Raw genomic sequence first — 22,083 nt, 5'->3', positions numbered from 1 at the left:
TTTTATCCACTTCGCAGCAAATGAGGAATCGAACCCAGGGCTTTATACATAAAGCCACTAGATTACACTCGCAGCCCATAGTCTTTCTGTTTTAGTAGCTATGTCTTTATCTGTGCAGAAACTTTTTACTTTTAGCTAATCCCATTTGTTGAATCTCTCTCCAATCTATTGTAATGCCCAGATTTGGGGCCCCCAAAGACCACTGAGGAACTGAAACCGATGTAAGTACATGAGAGTCTTTTTATTGCAAGCTTGAGCCTGGGCTCACAACCGTTACCGACGCAGCAGGTCAGAATTGTGAGCCCTGACCCTTTGGTTAGTAGAGTTTTTATACCATACGACACAAGCTGACCACATGCAAGTGGCCAATAAAATTGTAACATTTCTACCTGGTTTCTTGCGTTGCTCTACTGTCAGGAATTTATAGCCCCCAGCTTAATGTTTGGCAAGTCACATACTCATTTGTCATGAGGACAGGAAATGCCTATAGGGGATGGAAGAGGAGTCTCAAAGGAGGTCTCTATATTTTAAGGGGAACTCTCTCTTCACTGTTGTAACCCTGGGAAGTTCAGGAAGTTTTTGCCTGTGCCTATGAGTTCCAGTATTTCCTACGTGTAGCAGTTTCAGAGTTTCAAGTCTGATATTGGGTTCTTTGATCCATTTTGACATAATGTTCTTGCATAGTGACAGGCTAAGATCAATTTTTAGTTTTCTGCATGTGGTTGCCCAGTTTTCCCAGCATCAGTAATTGAAGAGGCTGGTTTATTCTGCTGTATATCTCTGGCTCTTTTGTTGAATATAAGTTGACTATAAGTATGTGGTTTCATTTCTGGGTCTTCTATTCTATTCCATTGATCTTCTGGTCTATTTTTGTGCCAGTACCATGCTGTTTTTGTTATTGTGGCTCTATAGTAGAGTTTGAAGTCTAGTATTGTAATACCACCTACATTGCTCTTTTTGCCTAGAATTGCTTTGGCTATTCTATATGAACTTTTGAATTACTTCCTCTGTTTCAGTAAAGAATGTCCTTGGAGCCAATACCGTGGCTTCACGCCTATAATCCTATGTGGGAAGCGGCACACGGACCTGGTGGCCATACCTTCACTTCCTGGAATGGGGGTCTGACGCAATCAGGCGTGGCTGCCCATGCCCCCTACTGCTTAGCAGAAGCCTGCGTTGTGCATGTGCGGAAGCATGCTGTTCTCCATTTTACTGCGTGATCGAGCCAGTGCCAGGTGCATGTACTGTGGGTGGCAGGAGATGATTGGTGGAGTGTTTGAGGTGGCCTATTCCTATTGGTGGGCTTGTACATATATACCCGGAGGAAGGAGGAAGGAGAGGAGAACCAGGAGAATAAAGAAGCTTCTTGCAACCTGTATCGTGTGTCGGATCCTTGCGGGCGAGGGTCAGCGCGCGATAATCCTAGCTACTCAGGAGGCTGAGGTCTTAGGATCGTGGTTCAAAGCCAGCCCAGGCACTCCGTGAGACTCCAATTAATTACTAGAAAACCAGAAGTGGTGCTGCGGCTCAGGGGTGATAGCGCCTAAGCTCGGAGTTCAAGCCCCATGACCGGTGCAGAGGTGGGTGGTGGGTGGTGTGAAGAATGTCCTTGGGATTTTGATGGGGATTACATTGAAATTGTATATCAATTTTGGCAGTATAACCATTTTCACAATGTTGATTCTCTCTATCCATGAGCGTGGGAGGTCTTTCCATTTCCTAGTATCCTCTTTAATTTCTTTCTTTAGACTTTTATAGTTTTCATTAAATAATTCATTTACATCCTTGGTTAGGTTAATTCCTAAATATTTTATTCTTTTTAGAGCTGTTGCAAAATGGAATCATTTTCTTGATTTCTCCTTATTTTGTGTATTGTTGGCATACAAAAAGGCTACTGACTTTTGCTTTTCTTCCTTTTTTTTTTTTTAATCTGTGTTTAAGCTCAGGGCATTGCCCTTGCTGGGCAGGCACTCTACCACTTGAGCCACTGTTCCTAGCTCTTTTTGCTTTAGTTATGTTTAAAATAGAGTCATATTTATGCCCTGGCTGTTCTGGACTGCAATCCTCCTATTTATGTTTCCCATGTGGTTGGATGACAGGTGTGTGTCACCATGTCCAACTGTTGGTTGAGATGGAATCCAATGAACCTTTTGCCTGGGGTGGCCTTAAAGTCATGATCTTCTAGATCTCTACTTACCAAATAGCTGGGATTGGGCCACAGTGCATGTTAAAAATCTGATTTTTAGTTTAGTTTAGTTTAGTTTAGTTATTGTACCAGTTCTGTGACTTGAACTCAGGGCCTGCACATTGGCCCTGAGTTTTTTTTTTTTTTTGCTCAAGACTAGTGCTTTAGCACTTGAACCAGAACCACAGCACTAGTTCCAGCTATTTGCTGATTAATTTTAGATAAGAATCTCAGGTTTTCCTGCCTGGGGTTGGCTTCAAACTGCAATTCTCAGATCTCAGTCCCCTTAATATCCAGGATTACAGGTGTTAGCCACTGGCACCCAGCAAAATCTACATTGTTGTTGTTGTCTGTCATGGGGCTTGAACTCTGGGCTTGGGCGCTGTCCTTGAGCTTTTTGCTCAAGGCTAGGGCTCTACCAGCTTGAGCCACAGCACCACTTTCAGTTTTCTGGTGGTTCGTTGGAGATAAGAATCTCACAGACTCCTGCCTGGTTGGTTTTGAATTGTGATCCTCAGATCTCAGCCTCATGAGTAGCTAGGATTATAGGCAGGAACCACTGACCCCTGGCTAAATTTTGCACTTTTAAAGGCAGTTTAAGAAAAGACCAGACTTCTAGTGGTGGTAATTTCAAAATCTGATGTTTGCAGATGAGCTTCTATTTCCTGTCAGTGTTTTCAAACTAAAGTTGAATACTTTTAACACTGAATGCTTTGGGAAATGTAGCTGGCTTTTTCTTTTTGAACGGATAAAAATAGGATGATGTTTGGGCTGGTGAGCATAAGAAATTCAAGGCAGTAATAAATCAAGGGACCTATAGAAGAAAGGTAGCACTGTCAAGTTTTGCTTTAAACTGTATCCAGAAACTGTCTTGCACATGTCATCAGAAGATATTATCCAGTCCAGCAAATGGAGCAAGGAACTGGACAAAGAGTGGCATGTTAATGCAATGTTAAACAACAAGCCCTGAATTAGATTGCTATTTTAGGCTTGGGTGGGACCTCCACATCTGAGGATTGCAGTTCTACTCTGTGATTTGGGTCTGTTGGGTTCCGGTAAAGAGTAGGTGGCAACGGTAGCTTTGAAGGATAATATGAAACTGCAGGAAGAGCCAGGGCATACCAATTTGTTTTTCAATCTATTTTATTTCAGTTCAAAGCGTCAGTACAGACAGCAGCCCAGGAAAACAAGCCACAGTTTGGCAATACTCAATGGTTTTTGGAGATTGAGGAAGACTGAGTATAACCAAAGTGTGGTTTGTTTTCTTGGACTATCTGTCTGCAATGATGCTTTGAACTGAAATAAAATAGATTGAAAAACAAATTGGTGTGCCCTGTTGCCTCATACTGAGTATTTACATTACCCTTCTGGTGTACTGCCTGTGCTGGCACCCTAGGGGAAGGCAGTGACCCCTCAGCCTTTTTCAACTCTTCCACTGAGTGAGTGCTTTGATTTTCACAAGGAAATTGGATTGAGGGCATGTGGGTTTTTTGGATATCCAATAACCTGCCTTCTAAAGCCATCATCTTGATAATGCAGAGAGGCAAGCTACTAACCATACTGAAAGGAGAATTAATATTAAGGGCATTTAAATTCAGAGATGAGATTGTCACTTTCTTTAAGTCATTCAGTGGGTGCAGTATTTTATTTGCAGAGTATATACAATTGTGAGACTCTGACAGCTCTCATTGGGCAAGGGAAGAAAGTTGGCCTGCCCTCTTTTCCCCCTTGTTACTTAACTCCAAATCCTGAAATCATGATCCTCACATAAAGTAATCATGGTATAGCTGATCCATATAAATGAGGGATTGTTAATCTGGGGAAACTGTTGAACAGGGAGCCATGATCTTTTGAAGATGCCTATGACTGACATGTTGGGAAAGGAACCCATCTCTTTAATTATATCTCAGAGGAGTCCTAGACCCCTCAAAAGGGCAAAACTGGAATATGTAGCATTACCAATCTGAAGTCATGAAACCAACTATTTTCCACTGTTCTCTGACCTTCACTTCAGAGTGTTGAAAGTACCTTTGCAAGCTTTGTTTACTTTCTGAAGTACTCAAGCTTAATTGAATGTATAATACAGAAATCTATCCAATGATTTGTTTATAGAAATCAGTGTCTTACAGATATTTGTCATGATGTGAGACAGATAAAATGTGAACATGTTGTCTCAGCAGATGCCATGCTCATTTTTTGGTTAATTTATTTTTGGTGCCAGTGATCAAACCAGGGTCTTACGCACACTAATTATGTGGCATTGAGTTACATTCCTAGCCCCTAATTTTTAAAAACATGGTAGGTAGTATTGTGTGATTTCAATATGGATAGTATGATATTCTGAATATATAAAGATTGTGGAATGGCAAAAATCTCATGAACAGACTCTTTTGATAAAAACAAGCTGGTACTTTGCTTATAGGTATGAGCTTCTTGGCAAATGGAGTCAGTTCCTCTTTAGTAAAGTTAAACGGGTAAGGAAGGGGAGAAAGGATTGATTCAAGGAAGAAGAAAGAATGTCACCCTTGAACATTTTCCCAGGAAAGTGCGCTGCCTATATGTGTGAAAGGAAAGAGCTTTTGTTAGAGACCAATCTTATGTCAGAACTAAACTAATACTTAAATCTCTGAGAAATCAATTCACAGCTGTAATTCTGGCCAGAGTCTTGAACAAAAGAAAGCAATATGAGATACTTAATGACAGAGCCCAAGAAAGAGGAAGGAGTGTAGAAACAAAGAATTAGAAGTACAAAGTAATAGCTCTGGAGGTGCCAAATTAAATGACCAATAACCAAATAACCAGTATAAGAAAGTGAACAGTATAGGATCTTATTTCTGACTTTGAGAAGCCCTTGCAAGGGGTAACTGAACTTACTCGTTTTGCCTGTTTGTCTGCCTTCTCAGACTGGCCTGATCATAGATAGCATCATCTTAACTCCTTTGTGTATGTGATATGGAGGAATCAAACCCAGGGCTTCGTGCATGTTAGGTAAGCACTTTACCACTAGGCCCCTCCTTTGGCTCTTTGTCCTATGAGTTCCAGAAGGCGGTGGTGAGAGCTTCTGCAGGAGTGAACCTGCTATTTTACCTCTGTCTTCTACTTCTTGATGGGTGGCACCACAGGGTTGTCAGTGGCTGTAGTTGTGTTCATGTCCAGATATTCTTCAGTCTACAGTCGTTAAAATTGGCTGAGAGTAGATTGTTCCATGTTGATAATAAAATTGACCAGTGCCAGACACTGTACTAGATATTTTACATAATTATGTCATAATCCTCATAGCGACCAAACAGTAGATATTATTGCCTCTGTTTAAAAAATAATAGTAGTGAGGTTAGAGACATGGCTCAGGTGGTAGAGCACCTGCCAACAAGCGTAAAGTGTCATATACTGAGTTTGAGTCCTGGTCTCAGATAAAAATAAATTATTATTTTTGCAGTGCTAGAGATGGAACCCAGGGCTTCTATAACTTATTAACATCCCCCAGAAATAGCCCTAGGCCCAGAAAAATTTCAAGCATGTTAAATTGCAAATAGCATGATGAGCTTCTGTACACATTAACTCTCACACTTGGAAAAACACTGTTTGAAAGTTAACTATTCAAAGTGGCATTGCTAAAGTCCACTTCAGAATGCCAAGTGTAGTCCCTGTTACAAGCTCCTGTTGGTCCTGGACATGCAGAAGCAAGGGAATGGTGGCGAGCCCTCTATTCATTTGGGTAGTATAGAAGTCTCTACCTAGAGCTAGCCCTGGCTTGTTTGCAGATAGCTCTCCCTCCCTCCTATTTCACCACTTCTTTTCTGGTTCTGCTTACTCTCTTGTTTTATTAGTTCTTTGGTATTGGCTGATTTTCAAAGTACTGCCCCCATTTTCAGTGCCCCCGCTCCTAGCATGATGTGCTGAGCATAGCAGGAACTAATAGAATATGTTTAAACTAAGTGGCAGTGGAACTTATTGCCCATTTAGCCTGCAGGTTTGGCATGGCACTATGACTTCCCAAGGATGCTGTGAAGGCCTGGTGGTCATTAAGTTAGATCATCTTAGACATAGCTGCTCATTCAGCCGGCTGGCTCTCTGCTGTTAGCTGCCCTTAGTTCCAGTCAGGTTAAAAACCAGAGGGGGACTGTTCAAGGTCAAAGTCCAAGACAGTGGAATAATTGGCCTCTAGAGTTCTTTTTTTTTTTTTCTTGGTCAGGAAAATGTTGAAGATGAAATTTTCCATGTCTTCCTTTGAACATTTTGAACAAATAACAATGGAATCCCACAGGCTCTTTCCCAGAGTTGAAGCAGTAAAGAACTACCCTCTTTTGCATATTTTTTTTATTAGCTCCTTAAGGTAACCCTCTTGTTCTACTCCCTGGTGATGGGCCAGGGAAAGCTAGAGATGAAAGCTTTGCCTTCCTTCTTCAAAGACAAAGGAGGAAGCTTACAGTAGGTGAGGAGAGTGAAGCTCTGAAGTGTACACAGTGGTTCCAGGTGGAGTGATCTGGGTAGCAGCAGGACACACAGCAGAGGATGGAGTCCGCCCTCTTCTGGGTGTTTCTGGTGCTTTGCTACAAAAGAGTGAGAAAAGGAAGAGCTTTCTCTTCCCAGCAATGCCGCAGCTCCCTGAGCGCAGTGTGTGCAGAATATGCTGTCTTCCCTGGGTAGTGCTGGCCTGTAGGAAGTGCCTGAGCTCCGTGAAGACTTGCTGGGTGCACATGCAAGGCTACGAGACGGGCTCACATCTCTCAACTGCACTGTTACCAGCCCCATGGCTTAGACAAGGAAGGGGCAGCAGTGGGGGCTGGAGGAATGTGTGGCTGGTGCCTGTGTTGGTCAGCCTTCTATTAGCGTAATAAATATCTGAGCTAGATCAGCCTACAAAGAGAAAATAGTTATTTTGTTTCAAGAGTTTCAGAAGTTTCAATCCCCCTTGCTATTGGGCCTGTGACAGGGTCAGGAGCTTGAGGAACAAAACCATGCGCCATGGTGGAGAAGCAAACAAGGAGAGACCAGGGTCCCCCTGTCCCCCTCAGGGACACACTCCACAGGACCTCTCATTAGGTTCCACCTCCCAAATAATTCATTCTGAGAAACAAACCTTCGAGGCCTGAGCCTTAGGGAGCATTTACGATCCAAACATTGCAGTTTGATATAGCTCTCTCCCAGTCTCAGCCTCTCTTTCTGTACTGAGGTTTGAGCCCAGGGCCTCAAGCGTGCTGGGTAAGCACTCTACTACTGAGCTCCTGCACCCTCTTCTGTTTAAAACACTTTATTTACTGCATATCTCTGCAGTGCCTCTTATCAGAGAAAGGTATACATAATTTTAGTAAGGACTCTAAGATTAAGAGCTGCACTGCATTTTAAGTTCTCAAGCTTGGGCAGTGTTACAGTGGTAAAAATTCGTGCTCTGCAGTCAGACAGCATGGTTTCTTTTATTGACCTTGCCATTCACTGACTTTGTGATCTGGGCAAGTTATTTCATCTCTCTAGGCCTCCACTTTCTTAGTGGGAAGTAGGGCTAATAATAGTAACCGTCTCACTGGTTTTGCAAAAATTATGTAAGGCCATTCATGTGAAGAGCTTGACACCATGCGTAAGCTTTAGTAAATGCTTGAGAAATGTTACTCCTTTTAGATCTATGCCATCACCTCCCAGATTGTCATCTTTTCCATTCCAGATTGACTTACTGCTTCCATTTAGATTCCTCATCTCCAAATTCAGCCATCCTTGAATTGAAAATATTTGGGGGGAAAGGTTACACCTGTATTTGACAGGCAGAGATTTTTTTCCTTGTTATTCCCTAAACAATACAGTATAATATAGCATTTTCATAATATCTAGGCATTTTAAGTAATCTAGAGATTGTCTAAAGTATGTGGAAAGATATACATGTTATGTACAAATTCTAAACTATTTAATATGAAACTTGAGCATCTACAGATTTTGGTATCTATCCGAGGGACAACTGTTTATAATGAATTCAATAAATAAAAGATTTAGGATTGAGGATTGTTTCTCAGTCCTTGATTCAGCTCTTGAACCCACTTGTATATCTATATGTACATATACATCTAAGCACTCAGATTTTGGTATCCACAGGGATATTTGAACCAATCCTAACAGAAGTCCTGATCTAAGATTTAGGAAACAGGAGTTGGTTTCTGTTATTAGTGAACTGGAAGGTCTAAAAGCACTTTTTCTTACCTATAATATTGGACTAGGTTATTTTAGAAGTTGAATCGTATCTCCTCATTTTCAGTGTATATAAGAATTTTAACTAATCTAGAGATTATAGTAATCTCAAGATTATAGCTTCACCCCCATTGTTTCCATTCCTTACTTTCATTCCATACCAGTTGCTTAAAACTAACCATATGATTGTCTATGATGTGTTTGTTTGTAAAGCCAATTAGATAACATTTAATATATACAGACAATACATATATGGCTTAAAATGATGAAACAGGGGGCCGGGAGTTTGGCCTAGTGGTAAAAGTGCTTGCCTAGCATGCATGAAGACCCAGGTTCGATTCCTCGGCACCACATACATAGAAAAAAAAAAAAGCCAGCAGTGGTGCTGAGGCTCAAGTGGTAGAGCTCTAGCCTTGAGAAAGTACAGGACAGTGTTCAAGCCCTGAGCTCAAGCCCAGAACTGGCAAAAAAAAAAAAAAATATATATATATATATATAATTATATGTATATGTATGTATATAGAGAGAGACAGAGACGGTAGGTGGTTATAGGTAATAATAATTAACATTTAATGAACGTTTAAAGTATTTTAAGAACTATTCTTTAATGTTTACAGCTACCTTTTGAAATAAGCACTAATATTACCCCTGCTTTACATATGAGGAAATTGAGGCCCAGTAAGTTAAGCAGCTTGCTTAAGTTGTAAGTCAGTAATAGAGATGAATAGGGATTCATACCGGGCTGCCTGTCTCCGGAGCCTATGCCATAAACCTTTACTGTTGAGCAAACAGTCTTTAACACCACAGTGCCAGATAGAATGCTCCCTAGTGGCCAGGGTCCATTCACTTTTACATTAGTTGGGAACTTTTTTTTTTTTTTTTTTTTTTTTTTTTGGTCAGTCCTGGAGCTTGAACTCAGGACCTGAGAACTGTCCTTAGCCTTTTTCAAGAGTAGAGCTCTACCACTTGAGCCACAGCACCACTTCTGGCTTTGTCTATGTATGTGGTACCGAGGAATTGAATTCAGGTCTTCATGCATGCTAGGCAAGGACTCTACCACTAGGCTAAACTCCTAGCCCCAGATGGGAAGTTTTGAATTTTGAATTCTGTTCTGTGTTAATACGTGGTCCAGATTTATTCTCTACTGGGAAAAAAATGTGTTGTTAATCAAGTTATGAAAACTCAGGAATCATCCACATTTGACCTGAGCAGAAGGTATCTATCAGTTACCAGTGACAACGCCAAGGGTCTTATACGCCTAAGAGGCTGGATTTGAAAGCATTGAAGTGGTAATTGCTTGTTGAGACCCTTGAGACTGCAGGATAAAAAGTTGGCATTAAGTATAATGCAGTCACAATCCCTCGTCACTCATTAGATCAGCATGTTACTCGGGGATTTTGCAGTCAGGTCTATGAAGAGCAGTTTGGATGAACTGGATCAGAGCAACATGCCCAGAAAGGCACCTGAGTCTCACAGAGCCTCCTTCTTTTGTAATAGCCTTGAAGAATCACTTCTTTCTATGAATTAGTCACAAGATAAGAGGATACAAGCAGTTTCTTATGCTGACTATTTTGATGTTGTTGCCTCCTTGTATTTTGTAGGGTGTCTCAGAAGATTTTCCTGAGGAATTGAGACCATCTAGAAAATTAGATGACTAGAAGGATTGTTATAGGCTCATCAAGAATCCACTGTCAGCTACGGCTCTGGGAATTTGGAAATAAGCCTTCCTAGTGGCCTTAAGTCTTTAACATATCTCTTCCTCCTTGAGACTCTGTGAGGTGGTGATGATAACGACTAGCAGCTAACTAATTCATTGAGCACTTTATTCTTGCCTTACATGCCAGAGTCATTTTCTCTCCCAACATCCTAATGAGAGAGGTATCATGATTATCCCTATTTTTAGGTAAGGAAACAACTTCCATTAGGTTACTATCCCTTATTTTTTTTTTTTTTTTGCCAGTCCTGGGCTTGAGCTCAGGGCCTGAGCACTGTCCTTGGACTTTCTCAAGGCTAGAGCTCTACCACTTGAGCCTCAGCACCACTTTCGGCTTTTTTCTATGTATGTGGTACCAAGGAATGGAACCCGGGTCTTCGTGCATGCTAGGCAAGCACTTTAACCACTAGGCCAAACTCCCAGCCCTACTATCCCTTATTAACAGCACTTAAAAAAAAAATCACAAAGAGCCTGATGTCAGTGGCTCATGCCTGTGATCCTATCTATTCAGGAGGCTGAGATCTCAGAATCACAGTTCAAAGCCAGCCAGAGTAGACAAATCTGAGACCCTTATCTCCAGTTAACCAGTGACAACCAGAATTGGAGATGTGGTTCAGATAGTAGAGTGCCAGCCACAAGTGGGGGGGGGAGAGGCCCTGAGTTCAAGGAAAAGTGTGTGTGCGTGCACATGCATGTACGTGCACGCGCACACACACACCAAGTACCTGCAAGTTACCATTTTATTTTTCTTTACTCATGAGGCTAACTGCGTGTATATGTGTACAAGTACTGCAACTTGAACTTAGGGCCAGAGCCCTGTCCCTGAGGTTTTAATCTCAAGTCTTGTATTCTATCGCTTGAGCCACAGTTCCACTTCTACTTTTTGGTGGCTAATTGGAGATAAAGGTCTCATGGCCTTTCCTTCCTGGGCTGGCTTTGAACTTTGATCCTCAGATCTCAGCCTCCTGAGTAGTGAAGATTATAGGCACCCAGTAAAGTCAGCTTTTTTCTCATATCAGTTTATTGACTTCATTTCTTCTGTGGATCATTAGGTTTTTCTCTGAACATTTAAAACAAAAATTAAATGGTAATTTTTTGTTCATTTGTACAATAATTTTTACTTATTACACATATGCTATACCACTTTAACTACAATTCCAGCCTTTAAGTAATTCAAGTCTCTTTTTACTTTTTGTGGTACTGGGGATTGAACTCAGGGTCTGGCGCTCACTATGCAATGTTCTGTCTCTGGGCTAACAAACCTAGTCCTTTTAAATGTTGTAAATTATTATTTAAATTTTTTGTTCTTGATTTACAAAACTTTTCAGTTCTATTGATAGTAGATTGGAAAATTTGAAATCACATGTTCCCTGAAACCATTAGGTCATTTTTTTTAATTAGTTTTTTTTATTAAAGAATTTATTAACATTGATTTTTACATCATATTTCAAATGTCATGTTTAACAAACAAGTATTCAAGAAGGGAATCTCTATATACAATCACTGCGTTGGGTCATTTTTATAGCGTGGATTTATTTTCTTACTGAAAGAGCTATGAATAGTTAATATTTGACATGAGAAAGGGTATCAGTGTTCAAGACGTGTCCACTACTGACAGATGTAACTAATCCTTCTATATTACCGCAACGATGAAATACAATTAAAAAAAAGTACCACAGTTTAATAAGTTTTAAAAAAGTTGATATTTGAAGCTGGGTGCTGGTGGCTTACACGTGTAATCCTAGCTATTCAGGAGGCTGGGATCTGAGGATCATGATTTAAAGCTAGCCCTGGCAGGCAAGTTCATGAAACTCTTATCTCTAGTTAACCACCAGAAAACCAGAAGTGATGCTATGGTTCAAAATGGTAGAGTACTAGCCTTGAGTGAAAAGCTCAGGCCCTGAATTCAAGCTCCACGTCTGACAAAAAAAAGTTGAGGAGCCAGGAGTTTGACCTAGTGGTAGAGTGCATGCCTACCAAGCACAAAGACCCAGGTTCCATTTCTCAGTTCCACATACATAGAAAAAGCCAGAAATGGTGCTGTGGCTCAAGTGGTAGAGCTGTAGCCTTGAGAAAGCCCAAGGACAGTACTCAAGCCCTGAGTTCAAGCCCCAGGACTTATCACACACATGCACAAAGCTGATATGCACATTCAAATTGCAGAATAGTAAATGTGCTCTGTAGCATGCCTCATACTCTGCCAATACACAAGGTTACATGACAATCCTCTCCACTGAGAGCCTGTGGGGTGTAGTTAGGAGTTTGGTATTTTGGTTCAAATATTGACTGGGGACCCAGAAACTGGGATTCTGGTTCTATCCTGTCATTGCTTAGACTAACATTACTTGGGCAGGCCACATAATTTCTTCATTTGTAAACTAGTAGGGAAGAATTATATAGTTTCTTATGATGAATTTACTTACATAGTTCTCCGATTTTTTTTTTTTTTTTGGTCAGGTGTGTGGCTTGAACTCAGGTCCTGAGTGCTGTCCCTGAGCCTTTTTGTGCTCAAAGTTAGTGTGCTAACCACTTGAGTCACAGTGCCGCTTTCTGGTCTTTGATTTTTATTATTTTTTCTTTGTATTTTCAGTTGGTATTAAGATTTGAACTCAAGGCCTCCCACTTCAACTATCTTTTATTGTCTGATGGGCACCATTTCATGTATGTTATATTGATAAATGCTTTCTTTTTCTGTGTTTTAGTGTGGTGACAAGTGGCGGACTGGCTATAAGGTAACCAGAGCAGTGGGTAAGGCATGTAGAGAAAGCAGTGGAAACAGTGGGAGCAGAGAGAAAGGGAGCAAATGTTGAGTCTTCTGCAGCCAGTACACTGGTACCATCCATGGTAGATGGCTTAGAAGAAAGTGAGAAGAGGGTGAGTGTGAAGTGTATTGGGAGTTCTTGGGTTAAGGAGGATATGCTAGATAGATGTCAAAACTAAAGAAAAGCCTGAGTGGTAGAGGCAATAGTAAAAGGGGAGAGAGAGAGAATGGGAGGGATTAGCACATGGTCAGTGCTGCTAAATATCTGCCAAAGGTCATCTCAAAAACCAAACAGAAGAGCCTATGAAACAGAGACAGAGGACTATCAATGCCAGACCCTACCTTTAAAATAAACTAAAGCAAAACAGGTCAGAGCATATCTGAAGTGTTCAGGCAATCATTAGTTTGAACCCCTAGTATTGAGAGAGAAAAATCACCTTTAGTTGTTGCCATTGGCTCACAGCTGTAACCTTGCTACTCAGGAAGCCAAAATTTGAGACTCAATGTTCAAAGCCAGCCACAGTAGACAAATTTGAGAAACTCTTTTATGTCCAATTAACCAACAAAAAGCAGACAGGTGACTCAAGTTGTAAAGCACCAGCTTTAAGTAAAAAACTGAGAGTGTAAGGCCCTGAATTCAAGCCCTAGTATTCGCACAGAAACAAAACAACAACAAAGAACAGAAAAACCCACACCAAAGCAGAATTCATCAGTGTACCTATGTCACTGGAGAGACTAGAGCCACAGAAGAGTCCAGGAACTCTTTGATGGAAGAAACAAGACAGTTCAGTAGGCTAGATACATTGACCCTCAGGCATTTGCTTTCATGGTAGAGGCAGACGTATCAGGCAGGCTTCCACTGTTGGCTACCTGCAAGAAACTCTTTTTGTTCTTCTCAATGATGCTGAAAGGTTTTCTGATGATATTTGACTTTGCTACTTGAAGTTTTTCACAGATAGCTGCAAAGAATAAACATTATGCATTGTGAACTAGTGAACTGACTGATTTATATTTGGTTTCGGTTTAGATTAAATTATCCAAAGTCAGATTAGCTGTGGAACTAAGAGAATAGAGCTTCTATATCTGCTAGATCACCAAGTAAACTAGATCTTTTGGTAAATTAAGTTCAAGCCATCTAGGGATGTCGCTTGGTAGACATGCAAAACCACTCTTTCTCAGGGACACATCTCTACCCAGCTTTCAGTGGAAACAGCAAGGTGCCTCAAATGCAGGTAATTCCCCACTAGCTGGTCAGCAGTACATGGCTCCTGAAAATGGGACTAGGGAACAATGGCAGTGAATCCAGAAGTCCTGCCAACCAGAGACCAAGTTTGGAATGAAGGACCAGGAGCCAGGCGCATCTGCATTTGGCCTGTTCAAACTTACTGACTGTGTAGTCTTGAGCAAATTGCCAGCTTTGCTGAACACTATCTTCCCCTTCTGTAAGATAGGGATAATGTGGTATCTATGTGAGAGGGATGTTAAGGGTATTAGGTGGGAAAGTGTATGGGAAGAGCTCAGCTCAGTTCCAGACATTATAATTATGGTGGAGCAGTTGGTGACCTTGCCAAAAGCAAGGACATGTAAAAGCAGGGTGAGTGGGCCACAAAAAGATATCTTGATCTCCTCTATTACCCCTTGGATGAGGGAAGGTTTCTGTCCTAGAATTATGGAGTTGGTTGAGCACATGAAAGCTGACTGGACAGAACAGACTAACAGGAGTTCATTAGGCACCTGTTCACACAGTCTGGAGGAGGGTGCAACAGCAGACGGGGCTGGGAGATGGGGTCGGGAGGAGAGAGGGTTCACTTAGGAGCAGAGTTAACAACAAGGGTCTGTGAACAGCAGTTTTTGTACATAAGGAAGATGAGGTACTCCAGGTTTCTGCCAGAGAACGTGATTAACTTGTTTGAATATTTTGGTCCTGGCACTACTCAGGGATAAGTGATAGGAAGATGGTTTGCCTAGGGAACCTGGTACAGAGTGGGGAGGGGCTGGTGGTGGGGTCCTTTGAGATCCTCCCAAGTTTTCCAGATGCCAAGGCAACATGTGATATTGAGCTTTAATTTTCTGCCTGACATTACAAAAGAGAATACTGGCCTTGAATGCTGCTTAGTATTCAAGCATTTCAGAGGCTCTGGGTAGGGGGTTATCGAAGAGAAGTTGTTAGATTCTGTGTGGGGAAAATAGATGGTATATTGTCTAGAGTGAAAATGTCACAATAGGTCATTCGTAGTGGCAAGAGCCAAGATTTCTTCACTGTATGCAGTTCCACATAACAGTAACTGATTCTCTTTGTCATCATAGGCCTTTAGAGAGGCTTAACCAGGTCCCCATGGCTGCTTCATTCTAGGTCAGGAATAGCTAAAGGTAGGACAGGGCCTGTCTTGGTCTAGTTACTTTGGCAGCTGCCAGGGAAACCTGTCACCTCAGAAGACCAGGTTGCACTTAAAATGCATTCTTGAAAGCATCTGGGTGGGCTCCAGTAAGCTCTGGAGCTGTTTGCTGAAGGGCTGGTTATAAAATTATCAGAAGTTTGTAGATTTATTCCCAGAGCCAATACCGAGTTTGTTCCTTGAGTACTGTGGAGTTTTTGTTGTTGTCTTTTTTTGTTGTTGTTTTCAAGAGCTGGTGTAAAAGGGAGGGATATGACGATAGCTTATAAGTTTTCAGAGATGAAGATTGGTTAAAACATTTGATAATAGTTACATGTGGGAACAAATAGGAATGGAGGTGTGACAATGTTAGGTAGTTTCGACTACACAGCAGCATCTGTGTCTTCTTATGACTTTTTAGAAGTGCAGAATCTCAGCATCACACCAGCACTTCTGGATCAGGATTTTTCTTCCACAAGATCTTCACATGCTCCTTATGCATATCGAAGTTTGAGAAGCTGTTCTAGTGGAGAGAAGGGTCAGACAGACCAGATGAACACTTCAGCTCTTCTGCTAATGTGTGGTGAGCTTGTTATATAATCTCTCCACTACTAGGACCTTACTTATACTTGGGCTTAAAACTGTTTTGCATAGTTGTTAGTAGTAAAGCAAGTAAAAAGACAGCTTAAGAGCAGCGCGCGCCAGTCCCGCGGATCTGTCTCTTGCTTCAACAGTGTTTGGACGGAACAGACCCGGGGACTCCTCTTTCCCGCCAGCGACTACCTTCGGATCTCCTCTCCACTCACAACCTTATCTTCTCGCCCGTCGCCTGCTTCCAGGACCAACCAACGCCTTCTTGGTGTGTGTGTGTGTGGTGAGCCATGACCTCCCAGATTCGTCAGAATTATTCCACCGAGGTGGAGGCTGCTGTCAACCGCCTGTCAACTTGCATTGGCGGGCCTCCCACACCTACCTCTCTCTGGGCTACTATGTCGATGGCGACGATGTGGCTCTGGATGGCGTGGGCCACTTCTTCCGCGAGTTGGCGGAGGAGAAGCGCGAGGGCGCCCACCGTCTCCTGAAGATGCAGAACCAGCGTGGCGGCCGCGCGCTGCTCCAGGATGTGCAGAAACCTCCTCACGATGAGTGGGGTAAAACCCTGGAAGCCATGGAAGCCGCCCTGGCCTTGGAGAAGAACCTGAACCAAGCCATTTTGGACCTTCATGCCTTGGGTTCTTCCCGCTCGGATCCCCATCTCTGTGACTTCCTGGAGAACCACTTCCTGGATGAAGAGGTGAAGCTTATCAAGAAGCTGGGCGACCATCTGACTAACCTCCCAGGCTGGCTGCTCCTCAGGCTGGGCTGGGCGAGTATCTCTTCGAACGTCTCACCCTCAAGCACGACTAAAAGATCCCAGAGTCCAGCAGCCTTTGAGGGCCATTTCTGCATCGCCTGACATCAGGGTTTTCACCTGAGCTTCTCCCTCTAGCCACTGGGCAACTTCCTAACTAAACACCCTGTAGCCCTTTCCAAGCCATGGACCAAATGAAATAAAGCTTTTTGCAGCAAAAAAAAAAAAAAAGACAGCTTAAAAACAGTAACGTTGGATGTTGGGGTGTCTAGTAAGAATAAGAACATAAACTGGAAGGAACTGAGCAAGGCCAAGTCTATTTATTCAGAAAAGTGCACGATTAAACTAGGCATCTAGTGGCTCATGCCTATAATTCTGGCTACTCAGGATGCTGAGATCTGCGGATTGCAATTCAAAGCAGCCTGGGCATGAAAGTCTGAGACACTTAACTCCTATTAACCACCAGAAAGCTAGAAGTGGCATTGTGGCTCAGCTCCCAAGCCTAGAGCTCAAGTCCCATGACCACAAAAGAAAGAAAGAAAGGGACCGGGAGTTTGGCCTAGTGATTAAAGTGCTTGCCTAGCATGCATGAAGACCCGGCTTCGATTCCTCGGTACCACATACATAGAAAAAAGCCAGAAGTGGTGCTGAGGCTCAAGTGGTAGAGCTCTAGCCTTGAGAAAGTTCAAGGACAGTGCTCAGGCCCTGAGCTCAAGCCCAGGACTGGCAAAAAAAAAAAAAAAAAGAAAGAAAGAAAGAAAAAAGAAAGAGAACAATTTTGGCATCAGCCAAAATGTGGCAAGCAAACACAGAGCAGGCAGGCTGCTCCCTTTTTAATTCCTAATCCAGCAGGCCACACCCCTTTTCTCACATTGACTGAGCACAATCTTCAAGAAGAATATGGGCTTTTTGACAGGTTGTAATTAAAATTCAAGGAGCTTCCAATGGAATGTCTTAATTAAAATGCAGCAGGAAAAATAATGTAATGTAAAAACAATTCTCTCAAGATTAACAAGAAGCTGATTATTTTAACAGAAAAGATGCTTTTCTCACAGTAAGGTACTTTATCATTAGCTATTACAGGTTATTTGATAAATAATGCCCTGTTATAATTTGCTATATAAAAAGAAAGAGCAGAATACCATTATGGCTAACCCTGACATGAGGTATGAATTGCCAGCTAAGAAAAACATTGTCACCTGATACAGTACCACACACCGATAATCCTATATTGAGGAAGGAGTATGTGTTTAAGGCCAATCCTGGCTACACAGTGAGATTGTGTCTCAAAAATCCAACCACTGGCTGGGTGCTGGGGGCTCACAACTGTATTCCCAGCTGTTCAAGAGGCTGAGATTTGAGGGTCATGGCTCAGGAAAGTCCATGAGACTTTTTTTTTTTTTTTTAGTCCATCATGAAACTTGAACTCTGGGCCTGGGCACTATCCCTGAGCTCTTCAGCTCTGCCCCTAGAACTGCAGTCCCACTTCCAGTTTTCTAGTGGTTAATTGGAGATGAGTCTCACATTCTTTAGTACCTGGGCTGGCTTTGAACCTCAGTCCTCGGATCTCAGCCGTCTGAGCAGCTAAGATTACAGGCGTGAGCCACCCCACCCAGCTCCATGAGACTCTTATCCCCAGTAAGTGGAGCTATGGCTGAAGTGGTAGAGGGTTAGCCTTGAGCTCAGGTACAGTACCCTGAGTTCAAGCCCCAGGACCGGAACCAAAAAAATAGTGATCAATGGCTAAGTCTTAGCATCCAATGAGTCCTTCTCATTGCAGAGGAATGACCCATGGCCTAGCGATCGAGACTTGAATTTCCACACAGACTGCCCTTGAGTAGCCCTGTGGCCCTCACCACGCCACCTAACGCTTCTGTGCCTAGTCCTCATCTGTAAAACAAGGATAGATGGGATTGTGAGCTATAGATACCAGTACAGAAATGAAATGTTATTATCGACATCATTTCTCCATGGTAGCACCTTTAGAATATTCCACAATGGAGTTCTTCAGAGAGCTATTCTGGCTATCTGGATTTCCCATTGACCAGAATGTGCCCCCTGAAGGAAAACACACTGGCTATTCAGGTGTTGTTCTAATTTGGGTTTTGGGGGGTTTTGTTGTTTTTTGTTTGTTTGTTTGTTTTGTTTTGTTTTGTTTTTTTGCCAGTCCTGGGGCTTGAACTCAGGGCCTGGGCACTGTCCTTTAGCTTTCTGAAGGCTAATGTTCTACCTCTTGAGCCACAGCACCATTTCTAGCTTTTCCTGTGTATGTGGTATTGAGGTATGGAACCCAGGGCTTCATGCATGCTAGACAAGCACTTTACCACTAGGCCACAGTCTTGGCCCTATTGTTCCAAATTTTGGGTATTGGAACCAAAGTAGACTAATATTTGGGATGGACTAGTGATGATGCCATTAGAAACAATAAGTGTATATAATGGGGGAGAGACTGCCAACCTATGCATGTCAAGCACAAAAATCTTCATTCCTTACACAGTATATTGCTGCCTATCAGACTCTTTGTTCGAAAAAATACCAAATGACAGCTGCTTTTGAACTTGAGAAATCTGGGCCTGTTGAAAGCTATAGTCACCCTTTTCTAACCTCACCAATCCTCCTTTCATTCGCAGAAATAATTGCTATGGGTTCTTTTTTAACTTAGCTGATTCCTTAGACAGTTGAAAGTTTAAACCATCTTTTTATATGTAGCATATCCCCCCCATTTCTTGTCTCTGTGTGATCTTTGCTCTAATTATGTTGATAGTACCCGTTACTTCCCCTGGCCCTGCTTGTTTGTGAAATACTAAATAGCCATGGGGTTAAGGCAGACTAGGATCACAGTGCCTCTTAGGACCTCAGTTTTCTCCCTTACAAAGAAGGAGATTGGTCTGAGGTCATTTGGTTAGGTGACAGGAGTACGTGATAGATGAAGCAATGAACTCCTGCTCCAGGAAAGCAATGAAAAGGGCTCTCCAAGGACCCTTCCAGCTCTCTGGCTCCTGCAGAGCCTAAGCATCAAGAGAGAGGTCAGGATTTTATTCAAGAGATGAGGATTATCCCTAGTAACAAAAAAGGAAGGCTCTAAGCAGGCAAGGTCTCATCAGACGGGACCAAAAGTGGTGCGCCTCAAACCATGAGGGGCTGATGTGCCCCAAAGAGAGAGGCAGAATTGTTAGGTGAATGGGAATTGAAGACTCGACTAAAAAAGAATTAGAACAGTTTGCTATCTTGGAAATAGAAATACAGGCATAGGTAAGTGCAGCTTTGCTCTGCGCACTTCCTTGTGGCTACTGGTAGACACTGTGTAGAAGATGCCTGATGTCTTTTTCCCCCTTCTTCCAGTGCTAGTTGTTAGGAAAGATCAAGTGGAAGAAAGGAAAGAAAAAGGAAAGAAAGAAGAGGGACCTCAACAGATCAGATCAGATTTTAATTATCACCGAAGAGGGGTGCCAAGCAGCATAAAACAGAGTCAGAGATACAAGAATCAGAGAGAGAAGGGGACCTGGGGTGTAAGTATAGTAAAATGAAGGAGCTGTTAGATTGTGAAAATGGGAAGCTGCTGCACACAGCAGTCTCATCAGGGGCAGTGTGCACTTTTAGAAAGGGCCAAGGGTGAGCTAGAGTGAGATTTTTTGACTCAGGCGGAGGGTGTGCGTCAGTGGGCCATGAAGACAGCATTGGTTATGAAAACAATGCGGATTCCCATCACTAGTTTCCACTTGTTACTGGCAGGCGTAGTTCCTTTGCTCTGTATCGGACCTTATGTACCACACTTCTCAACAGCAAGTGGTTTTTGGAGATCTGTTCCTGGCAAGCCAGTGTTCTTATGTACTAATGCCAAGTACATACTAGGTGTCTTCACTGTCGGGGGCAGGGTCAAGTGTGCCTCTCCCTCTGTTTGGATGTCACTTTTTTTTCATCTATTGAAATTTCCCAATTTGCAATTACAAGCTCTAGCCAGCCCTTTCCATCTCTTGGCCTCTCTGTGAGATCTGTTTTTCCCCATTTCTCTTCTTCCTTCCTTCTTTTTTGTCTCTTATGGATTGAGTCCCTTTTAAGAACTCTGTTTTCACAACAGTATTGGGCCAACTTTTTTTTTACCAGCTCCCAGAAGACAGGATCTTGTTTTATGTTCCACTCAGCCACCACACAACTCCTGGCAGTGGGCAGAGGTGGTAGACACTTAACTCATAGACAGTTAATGGGAAAATAGTGCAGTAAAATGGGGATAGTTGAGGCAAAAGAAAAGAGTCTCTAGCTCTCTCATAGTGGCAGCAAAGGCCCTGGCTTGAGCGTATGCTGAGGAGCTTGCCAGCAATTGTGTACTTCTGAGTATCTGCTTTTTTCAATTCCACAATGTATATTGATACTATAAATCTTCAGAGTTACTTTTTTTCCTGTTCATTTAAAGGGCCTCCGTGTCCTACAAACCATTTGCTTTTTCTAGTCTTTCTCTTGTGTTGTTTCTTTGTAATTTAACCTCCAAATTTCCAAGTCATTTTTGGACCAACACAAATTTAAATATAAATAAATATTCCTTTTTCACCTTTAGAATGCTGGCCTAGTTTTTTACTTTGTGTTGAATTTTCATTTGTGTTTTCGGTCATTATACAACACTTGGTTCCATCAATTAAGTGTCTTCTAAGTATCTTTGTTCTCTGTCAGTATTGTTCCTTTGAGGAACATTTATCTTTCTGGCGTTTTTCATTTTCTGGTGTTTTTCATTGCTGTTGTTGCTTTCAAGTTTTTTCCATGAGAACTTTGACCTTTTTTTCAAGCTTAATAACATAATTTTGGTTGCTTGTTAATCTACAGGACCCAGAGATTGCAACATGCAGTGATCTGCATGGCTTCTCACCACTGAAAGAATACTTGCATTGTGGCCGGGAGTTTGGCCTAGTGGTAGAGTGCTTGCCTAGCATGCATTAAGGCCCAGGTTCGATTCCTCGGTACCACATACATAGAAAAAAGCCAGAAGTGGTACTAAGGCTCAAGTGGTAGAGCTCTAGCCTTGAGAAAGTCCAAGGACAGTGCTCAGGCCCTGAGCTCAAGCCCAGGACTGGCAAAAAAACCAAAAAACCAAAAAAAACCAAATACTTACATTGTATTTCAAAGGAAGGTAGAAGAAGCACAGTAAAATATATGTTAGAGGTTTTTACAGTTTATTGGTTAGATGAGTAAAGTAGAATTTAGCATCTGCAGTACATTTCCATTGCTCCCAAATCACTGGTTTACCCCTTGTGATTACATACATTTATTTAACTCTAGAATCTATACCCAGAAGTGGTCTATAAGGATTAGTTTAATTAATTAGTTTAATTCATTTAATTGTTGATTTATAGAAAAATACTTAAGCAGACATATGAAGATGATAAGCTTGTTTGGCAACTAACATACAGTGCCTGCTGTATGCTTAGCACTATTTTAAGTATAAACACACCCACACACTGATAAGCAACATAGTTGGTTTTTGAAAAATGTAAACAGATTTCTGCCTTTGAATAAAAGTTTTACCTGGTGTTT

General features: G+C 42.1%; 1 protein-coding gene and 1 pseudogene across 1 annotated transcript in view; both read left to right on the top strand.

The window, feature by feature from the left end:
* Nucleotides 1–22,083, top strand: part of Zbtb40 (zinc finger and BTB domain containing 40) — a 71,109-nt gene that overhangs the window by 3,964 nt on the left and 45,062 nt on the right. The gene's annotated exons all lie outside the window — the stretch shown is intronic.
* Nucleotides 16,091–16,791, top strand: LOC150062353 (ferritin light chain-like; annotated as a pseudogene).

Source organism: Megascapheus bottae, chromosome 6 (assembly GCF_031878675.1).
Source record: "Megascapheus bottae isolate mThoBot1 chromosome 6, mThoBot2.hap1, whole genome shotgun sequence".
Lineage (NCBI taxonomy): Eukaryota > Metazoa > Chordata > Mammalia > Rodentia > Geomyidae > Megascapheus > Megascapheus bottae.
The sequence above is the reverse complement of the archived record's forward strand: the minus strand, read 5'-3'. Positions and strand labels throughout refer to the sequence as shown.